The following is a 13515-nucleotide window of genomic DNA, read 5'->3' as shown; positions in this document are numbered from 1 at the left end:
CCATCACATGAGCTTCTTGGAACATGGTAGGTTGTCTACACTCACGGTGGTGGTCTGTTATTACGAATCTATCGCGTGTGCTAACTGGCCTCCCTGCATCACCTGTGTAGGCAGCTCCCCACTTACAACGTGGCACATATACTCCTAGGGATACTCAGGTTGTCCACTGCATTCCTGGTGGAACCTATCATGATGTCAATCCTGTGGCTGCTGTAGAAAATCGGTTTGAAACCTCTTCGGCAGACGGCGCTGCCAAGCCATTCACTGAACTTCTTTGCCTTGCCATCTTCTTTTGCATCATTTCGGATGGCCTTGGTTTCCTTTCTTATAATCTTGTTATCGTAGCCGTTTGCGAGAAATGTGTGGTGTAGCTCCCTCAACTCTTCTGTGATATTAGCACCACTTATCTGATAGGTACAGGCATCCAGCTTGCGCAGAAGACAATACTTCTGAACTGTGTGGTGGTGGCTCTCCGTATTCAAGTATCGATTTGTGTGGGTTGGCTTCTGGTACACTTTGTGTCCTAGTTTGCCACTGACTGTTCCCTATAACTTCATTTCCAAAAATAGTAACCCAACGTTGTTTTCAGTTTTGTGCACGAACAGTTCGTGTAGGCTGTTGAAGTGCTAAAGTAGGTTTCCCAAATCCGCTTTCCAGCGTGGTCAGATTACTAACGTGTCGTCCACATGCCATAGCTAACAATGGGAGCACAACGCTGAGGAAGCTAGGGCCGTTTTCTCAAAAGCTTCCTTGAAGGTATCCTCAGTGAATGGGGAGCGGTGACAGCCCATTGACACTCCATCTAATTGCTCATAATATTTTCTCCACCAACTGAAGTACGTTGCTGATAGACATAAAGGCACAACATCACAGATATCATATGAGATCTGCTCTTGTAGGATGCGAATGGTCTCGCGTATAGGTATGTTGGTGAAGACGTAAGGAACCATAATTTCAGTGCAATGTGTCTGCTTTTACTCCATCGTTTAAGGGTCTGTTCCACAAGGTGACGAAATTTTAGTGCCAGATGTTTCGTTGTGTAATAGATTTCCTTCGCTATAGGCAGGCCTGATTGGAAAATATTCATTATGGAGTTAACATCTTCCATAAATTCTACTAGGTACAGGATCTCTGGTAATGACTCTCTTGGCTGTGTCAGGATCAGTTCTTGCGTCTTTTACAGGGGCCTTCGTGTTCTCGACTACTCGACTATCCTGGTTGTAAGATTATTATTCTCATATTCAGTTAAAATTTTAATCATCTTGACACCGTCCACGGAAGTCTACGTAATTATGTCAGTGATCTGTATCGGCAGGAAATTTATCATCACATACGGAAGCTGGCATTGCTGAGGAAGAGGAAGGTGAAATTGCTGAATGGTTTGTTGTTCCTCAAGAGATGCCGAGATCACGAGGCCGTCTGAAACTCATCAGAATACGACCAAAAACTGATACTAGAAATGGGAGAACGATTTACTATCGGGTCAGTCACGCTTCTCTAAGGGGACGGATACAACAACTCCAGAGCTTCATAAATTGCAACAACAAGCAACTGTACAGCATCATAGTTTTCAGCGAATGACCGGGATAACATCGACAGAATAACTTACAAGCAAGCCTGCGTGGAAAAACATGTGATCAGCAGTCGGCCGAAAAAGTTGAGATCGACCTGACAGGAAACGAACAATATGCTTAGCCAAGTCTGGATAGAGCTCGTCCAGCGGCAAACATCTCGACGAAAATCGTCAGTGAGGCAGTGGCGTCAATTCTGTCCAACCGGTTAAACTTTTTAATTACGGCCACAAAGATTCTTAGACATCAGATATTTCAGTCTGTGGAGACGTCACTCCATGAAGTACCAGAAGTGGAAGTAAAAAAAGTAAGACAAAAAACGATAGAATCTTTCAAGAAGTAAAGCCACTCATACATAATATTACACTTGAAGGGAGGCAGGGCTTAAAAGAGCTCAGGAGTAACAATGATATCGTGGCCCTATATGCAGGCAAAGGAAACGCTACGGTTGAGTGGCACCTCTGAATGCGAAAAGAAAATAGACGAGCTGCTGAGCGATCCTATTTACAGAGAACTAAGGAGTAATCCGACAAAAAGGTTAGTCAAGAATATGAAGCCCCTCATTAAGGAGTTTAGAGTGATACTGGCACAGCCAAGTGACTCATCATCAAATTTCCTGTACTTACCAGAATTTATGGAGTACCTAAACTGCATAAGGAGGGTTTTCCACTGAGGATTATATTGAACGCAATCGGCTGACCTACCTATTACTTAGCAAAACATCTGGCACCTAAACTGTGTCGCTTCGTGGGACAAACCGAATTTTGAACAACCAGTCATGTTCCAGGAAGCCAGTGCACTGGCAGAAGAGTCGTGGACGCGCCAGCACAAACTACTAGAAGCGACGGAAGTTATTAAGCAGCCTGACAACACTGACAGAGATGGTAGCCGCAGACTTCGAACATTATTGCTGCCGGCTATCACAGTCGAACGGGCTGCGAATGATCAGCGGACACAAGCCTCACGTAGCACGGGCGCGACAGCACAAACAAACAGCTGTAGAGGAACTTTCAGTGTATTTCCACGCACACCAGGAAGAAAACCTGCGAAGCACTGATCTGCACGTGCCAATCATCGACAAGCCGGACAGTCTATGAACAGCCTCCTTTCTATCCTCTCGTCAAGACGCGCCTGTTACATTCTACGGTCAATGAAGTTCCAGGCATAATCCGTATTGACACTGACTGTTTGCATTAAAGAGGTGCACCTTTCCTCCTGCAAAATCAGTCTTGCCCTGATGAAGGCCGCTTTAATACGGTCGAAACGTCGGTTTTATTGTTTACTATCGAACCCGGCAATTCTTTGCAATTGCTAAATCTATATAGGAACTGAATATACATCCTAAATTCCTCGTCCTCCCCCTCTCTCCGTATATCTCCTCCTCACTCCATCTCGGTGAATAACCTCTTCCCCCGTTTCCGTCTATCTCTTCCTCCCCATTTTCTACGTCCATTTCCGTCTGATTGTTCAGTAGAGTATCAAGTGAAAATTTGAAGTAAATCTGTAAAGATCTTTCGGAGATTTTTGGTAATAACGCTTCCCCTTTATATACTACATATGTATGATGGATATATCACAAAAATATATTGCTTATATTAGTTTGAAGGTTCGTGAGAGTGCCGTGCAAAAATTTGTAGTAAACCTGTCAAGAACTTTTCGAAGTTTTCAGTAATATCGTTTTCCCTTTATATATTACATATGTATTTATATATTATATATGTTGCAGTCAGACTCATTTTTCGTTATGAAAACATGTGACAGCAGAACTATCAAACGGAACTCAAAAATTTTTATTTCCTTTTTAGTATGAAAAAGACCGTTACCATGTACAATTACGAACACAACAAAGACAAAAATCGACCAAATCTGTCGAGCCATTCTTAATTGATGATATTTCATACATGCGTTAAATGATGTTAATTTTCGTCTTTTCTGTTTCATTATCCAAGAATTTTCTTTCATACAAACATTGACCTGACAATAACGAACACAGCAACAAAAAAAATCGACTAATCAACCAGATTGCTCAAGCCGCTCTCAGGTGTCGATCTTTCATGCATGTGGCAGTTCTTATTTGTTTACGTAAGGTATTTTATACAGTGACGCGATACAACACCCAGAAGAATTCTGATCATCTCTAAATTTTGAATTCCAGCAGCCTACAACAACCTTGACATTCCCCTTATCCCTGTGCAGTCCCCACCTAACCCTGCTGAGTGCATTACTTTTCCGCCCAAACGGCAAGGCAAATTCTTGCCGATTCTTTTGACAGAACTAAAATTTTCCATAGAGCACTGCTGTACGGTAGTTAAGAACCTAGATTCCCATGTTGAACGGAAGGAATTCAAATTCCCTCCGAGCCACCATACCGAAATTTTATACTTTTGAATTTTGTAGTTTTTGCTACAGTACAAACTGGAAACTATTTCCTGCATTTGCTTTAAAAATAAGAAAAAGATTGAAAAAGTCGCTCAAATCTGTTATGAAATTATTTGTCTAAAAGTAAAAAAATGAAACTGATGAGAGGAACACTTAATGGTCCTTATTTGCTGTACACGATTTCGACTATCATTCCGATACGTGTCAAATGTTCCGTAAATCGATTTTCTTTCTCGCTTTTAGACAAATCATTTCACAAAGCATTTGACTGATATTATTCTTTTTTCAATTTTTTTTATTTTAAAATTTTGTCCAGGAAGCATCATCTTATTGAACCTCACTTGTTTTTCTAACATTTTCTGTTCTTTAAATGTTCTGAATTTAGCACTTGATTCTTAGACTACAATTTTTACAGTTAAATAATAGAGCAATACAGCCTTTAATCCACAAAATGTTTGTGCCTTGGAAAGATGAATTTTTATGCCTGCTATTCTCCTAAGTTTAGTACATGATTCCATGGAAGCCATTTTAAAAATCAGATCAAATATTGCACCAATGTGCTTTTTCATACGCAAAATAGCTACGTCCTGAATTATACGCCTTGGGGAGGTGAACCTGACACTTCATCTACACAGCTAGCAGCAGCTGATCTTGAAACACGTCAGATTTTTCTCTAACCATTAATTAAGTTTTTCTACGCTGATTACTTTCATGCAAACACTCCTATTTTGCAAAACTAGACCTGACGTTGGTCAATTTGATACCTCATTTTCAGTGTCCACTGTTTTCCTTTATTCAGTTGTAAGTTGCTCTCCTCAGTGAAGATATCTCAAAAGTTGAAGACTATTTGGAGGCACATGAAAAATATGAACACTAAAGTTTTGGAATGGCAAGAAAGAACCCATGTTAAGAAAGCAGTGTTACCGAAGTATCATGTTGGACAATCGATGATTTTAATGAATCCCTGTGTACCACAAGGAAAGACAAAAAATTTTTGGGTTAAGAATCGTATCAAGTGATGGAAGTGACGTCACCTGTTAACGTTAAGTTACAGCTTCGAACTCGCGCCACGGCATTCACGCGAGTTGTGTCCGTCCTTTTAAAGTAATCCAAGAGAAACTGCCTCCATTTCCAACAGTATCTTCAGAAGGAGGGAGGGGAGTGCCTGGGAAAAAGGAAAAGAAGCTAAAATCAGGAAAGAAAAACAGAACACTTCTACAGCTATTCCGACACATCGCTATGCACTTAGGCCACGAACAGGAATAATAAACTAACAACGAGATTTTCTCATGTTTACGGCACTATACGTTTCTACATCTGGACAGGAGGGAACATTTTCAGCGCCAGTCATTGAACATAGGACGAAAAGGAGGAAAAACGAGAAGCCCTGTCGTAATAAGTCTGCTATGCTGTTGCAGGATAGCAGAGGCCGTCAAGGTAGGCCCTCTAACAAGTGGCACATTGTTTACCCAGCAACCGGATGTAATAATGTCAGACCATCAGTGGGCCCTAAGGCTGGATTGTGATGGCTGGGCAATGAAGAACAAAGTTCAGCGGTTACTAGATAATTCCGACAAGTTACAAGTCACGATGATAAACCAGATAGGGATCAGGGACATGAACGGAGAATATAAGTTGCTACAGTCAGCATGTAGAAGATTAGAGAGGCAGCTAAGCCAAACTACAGATCAAGTCCCACGAGTCCGACGTAAAAAGAGGGTGGCTACTTGCTGACATACTAATCTTGAAAATCGTTTTCAGTAGCTCCGACGCAGAGTACCTAGAAAAGGTAAACAAGTACAGGCCTATGTAGAAGGCATCCAGAGAACAGTAGACCTACCCACTACGCAGCTCTCCAGCCCGGAGAATCATGTGGTGGACAATACCAGACAGATACACTCCTTGGCGGCAACGCTAATGCCCCAATTCGGGCATCAGCAGATACTACTAATCACGACTTGGGCATACTTAGATACCGTTTGGATATTGCAGATAAACAATTAATGATTACAAAACTACTTGGCACTCTCTCTAATAGCATTATTGGCACACGTATAGAAACCACTGAATTACAGAAAGCCGTACTATTCACTTTTCACAGTCGTTTAACACTGATATTACTACCTCTGGATAAATTCCGGGAAGGGCTTACGTAAGATTCAAGCAGAGTTACCTGCACTATTAGGGTTAGCAACAGCAGTAGAAGAAGAATTTCTGTCATTATACTGTCGTACGGCGACTGTCACGAGGACGCTAGAGGGTATTTGGCTGAAAATTCATAGACAAGTATCATAAACTTGCAGAGACTTCAGATTTGATTGTTATCCCTCGATACTTACCCAGCAGCCTGGGACACTTTGCAAAAACTTTAGTATCTGAAAGTACACGAAATAACTACTAGTGACTCCAAACAGACAGTTCCACGCATTGCTCTCCACACAGAAGTTAGGGCTCTGTCGAACTGGGATAATGAACATCTGCCCTACCTAACGGATACATATCATCTTCACCTTGTTCCGCTCTTAGAAATTTCCGACGGAATATTCTAAAGAGATAATCACAGACAAAACCAAATTCTTCCAATGAGTATGTCTCCATTGGCTACACTCGGTGGCAAATCCGTTGGTTATTATGTTTACTTTTCGTGAGAAAGGACGTTACAGCGGTACATATCACATAAAATTACAAGGTGAACAGCACCTGATGTGATATTTCTGGATAAACTGTTTAGTTATCTGCACCGTCACTGGAACCACCGACCTAAGCGATGTGAGTATACATATTAATTAACCCACGCTACCTACTTTACAGATCCTACACACTGAAAATCTGACTTACTTGAATAACACTTTACACATGGCACTGCTCGCACCTGTAGATCAGATATTAACCACAGAAATAGCGGCATATCTATGGTGCACGTTTTAGGCCACATAAAAGTTTATCGAAGGGAACGTCAGCACTAACTCGTAGCAATAGTAACCTCAGGGTCATCTATCTGTATGATTTTATCGGTAGTAGTTCTTGGTTTTATTCACAATACGTATAGTTTCAGTGTTGGTTCAAGCGGAAAGTTGTCCATATTCCATACCTGTCAACCTCCAACGTAGTGGCTCGAACATGTAATTGTAGCACCAACAACGAACGGTCTGACGAAGGACAGAATTGTGAGCGAAAACTCGTTCCACGAGTCAGGTACTAGTGAGATTGGAAAGAAGTGTAAATAGTGAAAAGAACGCAGTGTCACTGTGAGTGAAGTATGGGACACGATGTGTAAATACTTGTAAATAAGTTGGTGCTCATGTTACAGCCAGGTTTCAACGAAAATCCAGAGACCAGATTTTTCTGAGGAGGGCGGTTTTGCAATGGGATGGACTGTAGGAGAGCTTGGCTGCTAGAACAGCGCACCAGAAAGCAGATATTGGCTACCGCCGACCATTGCCCTGTTCGATCAGCACCCCTCAGCAGCAACAGCAAGATGCTTCTGTGACACCATTCCGGGTATCAATGCTCTGTGACCAGCTTTTAAGAAGTCATCTGCATTGACCGACTTCCACTTGCTGACGCCCACAGCCGATTACAACAACCGCCCCAGACATTGCCTCTGTTGCTGATAGTTTGGCGTGACTCACAAATACAGTTACTACCGAGGAGACAGAAAGAAGCAGCTGCCTGTAAACTATTTCTAGACCAACTATCATCATTGAGCAGCTGGCCCACAATGTGAGATGCATGTTGTGTTGTGCACAGTCATGATGATGATGCTGACATCTCTACCGCTGCTAGTCTCTGAATTGCAAATAAACGTACTTACCAACGAATGCCGTTTGCTGGATGATTTGTGCGACTTCATTAATACGTTTTTCCGTACTCTGAATGACTTCGCTGGCCTACTACGCTTGTCGTTTTTATTGTGTATCTCGACAGACTTCCCAATAATTTTTTAAGTTAACCTTACTACATCTGCTTGCCTCAACCTGGCAGACGCTGGTAAAGGTACATTTTCCTGATTTTATCCACTGCAAGCTGAATTTTTACATCTAGAACCAGTTGTAATGTTGTCGATCCATTTGAAAGGTGATTTAGAATTTCTTCAAAATGATGCATATACGATTCCCATGTCTTGTGGCACCATTGGCTATGAAATCTACATGATTTCCCAAGTTATTTCCTGGAGCACCCATATGGATTAGATTGTGAGTAATATGACGAAGGTTGTATACATGGAAGAACCCTAGAGATACTAAAAGGTATCAGATAGATTATATAATGGTAAGACAGAGATTTAGGAACCAGGTTTTAAATTGTAAGACATTTCCATGGACAGATGTGGACTCTGACCACACTCTATTTGTTATGAACTGTAGATTAAAACTGAAGAAACTGTAAAAAGGTGTGAACTTAAGAAGATGGGACCTGGATAAACTGAAAGAACCAGAGGATGTACAGAGTTTCAGGGAGAGCATAAGGGACCAATTGACAGGAATGGGGGAAAGAAATACAGTAGAAGAAGAATGGGTAGCTTTGAGGGATGAAATAGTGAAGGCAGCAGAGGAACAAGTAGGTAAAAAGACAAGGGCTGGTAGAAATCCTTGGGTAACAGAAGAAATATTGAGATTAATTGATTAAAGGAGAAAAAATAAAAATGCAGTAAATGAAGCAGGCAAAAAGGAATACAAACGTCTCAAAAATGAGATCGACAGGAAGTGCAAAATGCCTAAGCAGGGATGGCTAGAGGACAAATGTAAGGATGTACAGGGCTTAATAGGGGTAAGATAGATACTGCCTACAGGAAAATTAAAGAGACCTTTGGAGAAAAGAGAACCACTTGTATGAATATCAAGAGCTCAGATGGAAACACAGTTCTAAGCAAAGAAGGGAAAGCAGAAAGATGGAAGGAGTATATAGAGGGTCTATACAAGGGCGATGTACTTGAGGACAATATTGGAAATGGAAGAGGATGTAGGTGAAGATGAAATGGGAGATACTATACTGCGTGAAGAGTTTGACAGAGCACTGAAAGACCTGAGTCGAAACAAGGCCCCGGGAGTAGACAACATTCCATTAGAACTACTGACGGCCTTGGGAGAGCCAGTCATAACAAAACTCTACCATCTGATGAGCAAGATGTATGAGACAGGTAAATATATAGTAATTCCAATCCCAAAGAAAACAGGTGTTGACAGATGTGAAAATTACCGAACAGTCAGTTTAATAAACCACAGCTTCAAAATACTAACACGAATTCTCTACAGACGAATGGAAAAACTAGTAGAAGTCGACCTCGGGGAAGATCAGTTTGGATTCCGTATTAATATGGGAACACGTGAGGCAATACTGACCCTACAACTTATTTTAGAAGCTAGATTAAGAAAAGGCAAACCTGCTTTTCTAGCATTTGTAGACTTAGAGGAAGCTTTTGACAATGTTGACTGGAATACTCTCTTTCAAATTCTGAAGGTGGCAGGGGTAAAATACAGGGAGCGAAAGGCTATTTACAATTTGTACGGAAACCAGATGATATAAACGGATTGAGTGCCAAATAGGAGGAACAAAGTTAGAACAGGTGGACGGTTTCAAGTACTTAGGATGCATATTCTCACAGGATGGCAACACAGTAAAAGAACTGGAAGCGATGTGTAGCAAAGCTAATGCAGTGAGCGCTCAGCTACGATCTACTCTCTTCTGCAAGAAGGAAGTCAGTACCAAGACTAAGTTATCTGCGCACCGTTCAATCTTTCGACCAACTTTGTTGTATGGGAGCGAAAGCTGGGTGGATTCTGCTTACCTTATCAACAAGGTTGAGGTTACGGATATGATGATTGCAGGTAGTAGTAGATGTGAACAATGGCAGGAGGGTGTCCACAATGAGGAAATCAAAGAAAAACTGGGAATGAACTCTATAGATGTAGCAGCCAGGGCGAACAGGCTTAGATGGTGGGCTCATGTTACACGCATGGGAGAAGCAAGGTTACCCAAGAGACTCATGGGTTCAGCAATAGAGGGTAGGAGGAGTCGGGGCAGACCAAGGAGAAGGTACCTGGATCCGGTTAAGAATGATTTTGAAGTAATAGGTTTAACATCAGAAGAGGCACCAATGTTAGCACTGAATAGGGGATCACGGAGGAATTTCATAAGGGGGCTATGCTCCATACTGAACGCTGAAAGGCATAATCAGTCTTAAATGATGATGATGATGATGATGATGATGATGACCAGATGGCAGTTCTAAGAGTGGAGGGGCATGAAAGGGAAGCAGTGGTTGGGAAGGGAGTGAGACATGGTTGTAGCCTCTCCCCGATGTTATTCAATCTGTATATTGAGCAAGCAGTAAAGGAAACGAAAGAAAAAGAAAAATTCTTCCCTCGCTGTGGGAAGAGGAAAAACAAAAGTGGTCTCACTCTTATCTGGACCAGGTAGAATACAATGTGTCCAAGAAATGTCACCTGTCTCTCGATGAATTCTGACTTCCGTAGTGACACTATACGCTTTGCATACACTGAAGAGCTTGTCCAATATCTTATTACGTTTTCCCAGCTATCTTCAGCAATCAAGTTATCGTCAACGAAAGAAGTCAATGTCTTTCTCATGTGATTGAAAAAAGGCTCAGGTCATTACTGTTTTCAAGAAGGGTCGCCGAACAAACGCACAAAACTACAGAGCTCTATCTCTGATGTCTAACTTTTGTAGAATTTTGGAACATGTTTTATGCTCGCCTATCATGGCGTTTGTGTTGACTGAAAATCTCCTCTGCAGGAATCAATATGGATATCTAAAACAACGATCGTGTGAAACCTATCTCGCTCTTTTCCTTCATCAGACCCAGATAAGAGCAGATACCGGCACCCAGCTAGATGCCGGTGTTGAGTACAGTTCGCATTTCCGCCTTATGAAGAAAATATGAACGTATGGAATATTAGAACAATAGTGAGATTGGTTCGATGAGTTCCTAGCAAATAGAACACAGCACAACATTCGCAATAGAGAGACGTCTTCAAATAAAATTAAATTTCGGCCGTTCCTAAGTGAGTGTTATAGGATCGTTACTTTCCGCAGTTTATATAAAGGACCTAGTAGATAACGTTGAAATTTCCTTGAGGCTTTTTCACATATGATCCTGTCGTATTCAGAGACGTTTTGACGCTGAAAGATTGCAGCATAATGCGGGAGGACTTGAAGAGGATTGATGCTGAGTGCAGGGAATGGCAATTGACTCTTAACATAAACAAATGTATCGTATTACGAATACATAGACAGAAAGACCTCACTGCTGTATGATTACAGGATTGCAGAACAATCAATGTAAGCAGTCATTTCTCTAAACTGTCTATGAGTACTCGTACCAAGCAATTTGAAGTCGAAAGCCCACATAAAATCAGTTGTGGGTAATGCAGAAGACAGACTGAGATTCATTAGAAGAACCTTTAGGAAACGTAGCCTATCAACAAAGGAAATAGCTTATAAGGCACTCACTGTACTAGAATACTACTCAACAGTCTGTGATCCAGACAGGCTGGCAGAGTATATAGAGAAGATCCAAAGAGGAGCAGCACGTTTCGTCACAGGTTCATTTGGTAAGCGCGAAAATGTCACAGAGATGTTCAGCCAAATCCAGTAGCAAATGCTGCATCACAGAGCGAACTAGCATTTGAGAGTGTTGTTCCTAGACAAGTCAACCAATACACAGTACATATATCCCACACAAGTCCACAAAGATAATGTCAAAGAGATTCGAGCTCATACACAGTCTTATTAGCTATTGTTCTTCCCAGGAACGATAGCCAACCACAACAGGAAAAGGGGGGAATTGACACAGGTGCACAAAGTATGCTCTGCCAAGTGCTGAAAGTTTGCTGGTGGGGTATAGATGTAGATGCACCTGTAGAACAAGGCTCATAGTACATGCAACATTGTTGTTGTTGTTGTTGTTGTTGTGGTCTTCAGTCCTGAGACTGGTTTGATGCAGCTCTCCATGCTACTCTATCCTGTACAAGCCTCTTCATCTCCCAGCACCTACCGCAACTTACATCCTTCTAAATCTGCTTAGTGTATTCATCTCTTGGTCTCCCTCTACGATTTTTACACTCCACACTGCCCTCCAATACTAAATTGGTGATCCCTTGATGCCTCAGAACATGTCCTACCAACCGATCCCTTCTTCTAGTCAAGTTGTGCCACAAACTTCTCTTCTTCCCAATCCTATTCAATACATTGCACATCATTACCACGTCTGCCGCGCTGGGAATATGGTAACAGAATTGTATAAAAATGAATCAAATTCACAACAGGTCTAGACTCAAAAGAGAACTCCAATTTGATGGGAAATTTAAGACATTGGTTCGAACTCTTCTTCTGAAGCACACATTCATCAAAACTCAACTTCAGTGCACCATCATTACTCTTCAAAAGCACTTCACCATAACCCAATTTCATCACTGCATGATGTATCAGAAAAAAGTTAGTCCCTACAACTGTGTCAGTATCCAACCTTGGCACAGTCATATACCTTGCAGAAAACCTACAACCTTCACAAATAAATTGAATGTACACACATCACTACACCTCCGCACTTCTCACAATAACTGCCCTTTTCACCTTAGACCAATGCAGAGAAAGAACAGGCCATCAACGTACACCTTCACAGCTCTAAAATGCAGATCACTCAACACAGAAACTTGGCTACCTATGTCCAAAACACAAGACAGAATAGCTCCATTATTATTTATTTGTAGCACTTGACTCACCAAAGAATTTATGTTTACATGTCTCTCAGTAAGTAGAGTTTCTCTATTAAATTCAAAATTCAACTTGTTTAGTTGTTCGCATCTGTTGATCGTCATGTTTGCAGCACCCAAATCGCCTGCCATCAGCAACTGGAAATGACATGGCTGCAGGCTCCCCAAGTGAACATTGTTACATGGATTGCCTATTCGAACTCCCAACAATTTGTGGACTTGAATCTCTATCATTCCGCGACCATTTCTACCATTTCCTATATAGCATCGATTGTGACAGAACTGTTTACCATTCAACCTACCTCTGTCTTTCTTAAAATTATTACTTTTATTGTGATTGGGTTCTCCTTCCTAATGCCTCCATTTACCATTTCCATACCTATCACGATGCAAACGATACAGCTCACAGTCATAATTTCCATTCCTCTATGACATCAGATCAGGATAAGAGAACTATTACTCTCACCATGAACATTATCTTCTCCTCTGACATAGGGTAAGGTAATCTAAACATGATACAAAATCACAAAATTCGTGTGTATTTTTAAGAGTAAAATAGTAGCCATTAGGACAAAAATTGTCATTGTTAGAGAGTATAGCCCACTTTGAAATGACATTTTATTAATTGGTTAAAGTTACGAAATGTAGTATAAAAAAAATAAAAGCGGTGTATCATTTTTTGACTGTAATTGTTAAATATGATATGATTCATCCAAAGACGACTGCAGAAATTTCCTGATTTGTTTTTCCCCTGTTGTATATATATAATTTATTTACAAAAATAATACATACAAGAAATAGGAGCAAAGTGACTTTGTGCAATGAATTGT

General features: G+C 41.1%; 1 protein-coding gene across 1 annotated transcript in view; it reads right to left on the bottom strand.

Annotated features, from left to right (window-relative positions):
* LOC126162383 (lysosomal acid glucosylceramidase-like) overlaps positions 1 to 13515 on the bottom strand; it is a 193221-nt gene that overhangs the window by 93129 nt on the left and 86577 nt on the right. The gene's annotated exons all lie outside the window — the stretch shown is intronic.

Source organism: Schistocerca cancellata, chromosome 2 (assembly GCF_023864275.1).
Source record: "Schistocerca cancellata isolate TAMUIC-IGC-003103 chromosome 2, iqSchCanc2.1, whole genome shotgun sequence".
NCBI classification, from domain to species: Eukaryota; Metazoa; Arthropoda; class Insecta; order Orthoptera; family Acrididae; genus Schistocerca; species Schistocerca cancellata.
This window is presented reverse-complemented; position numbering and strand designations above follow the sequence as displayed.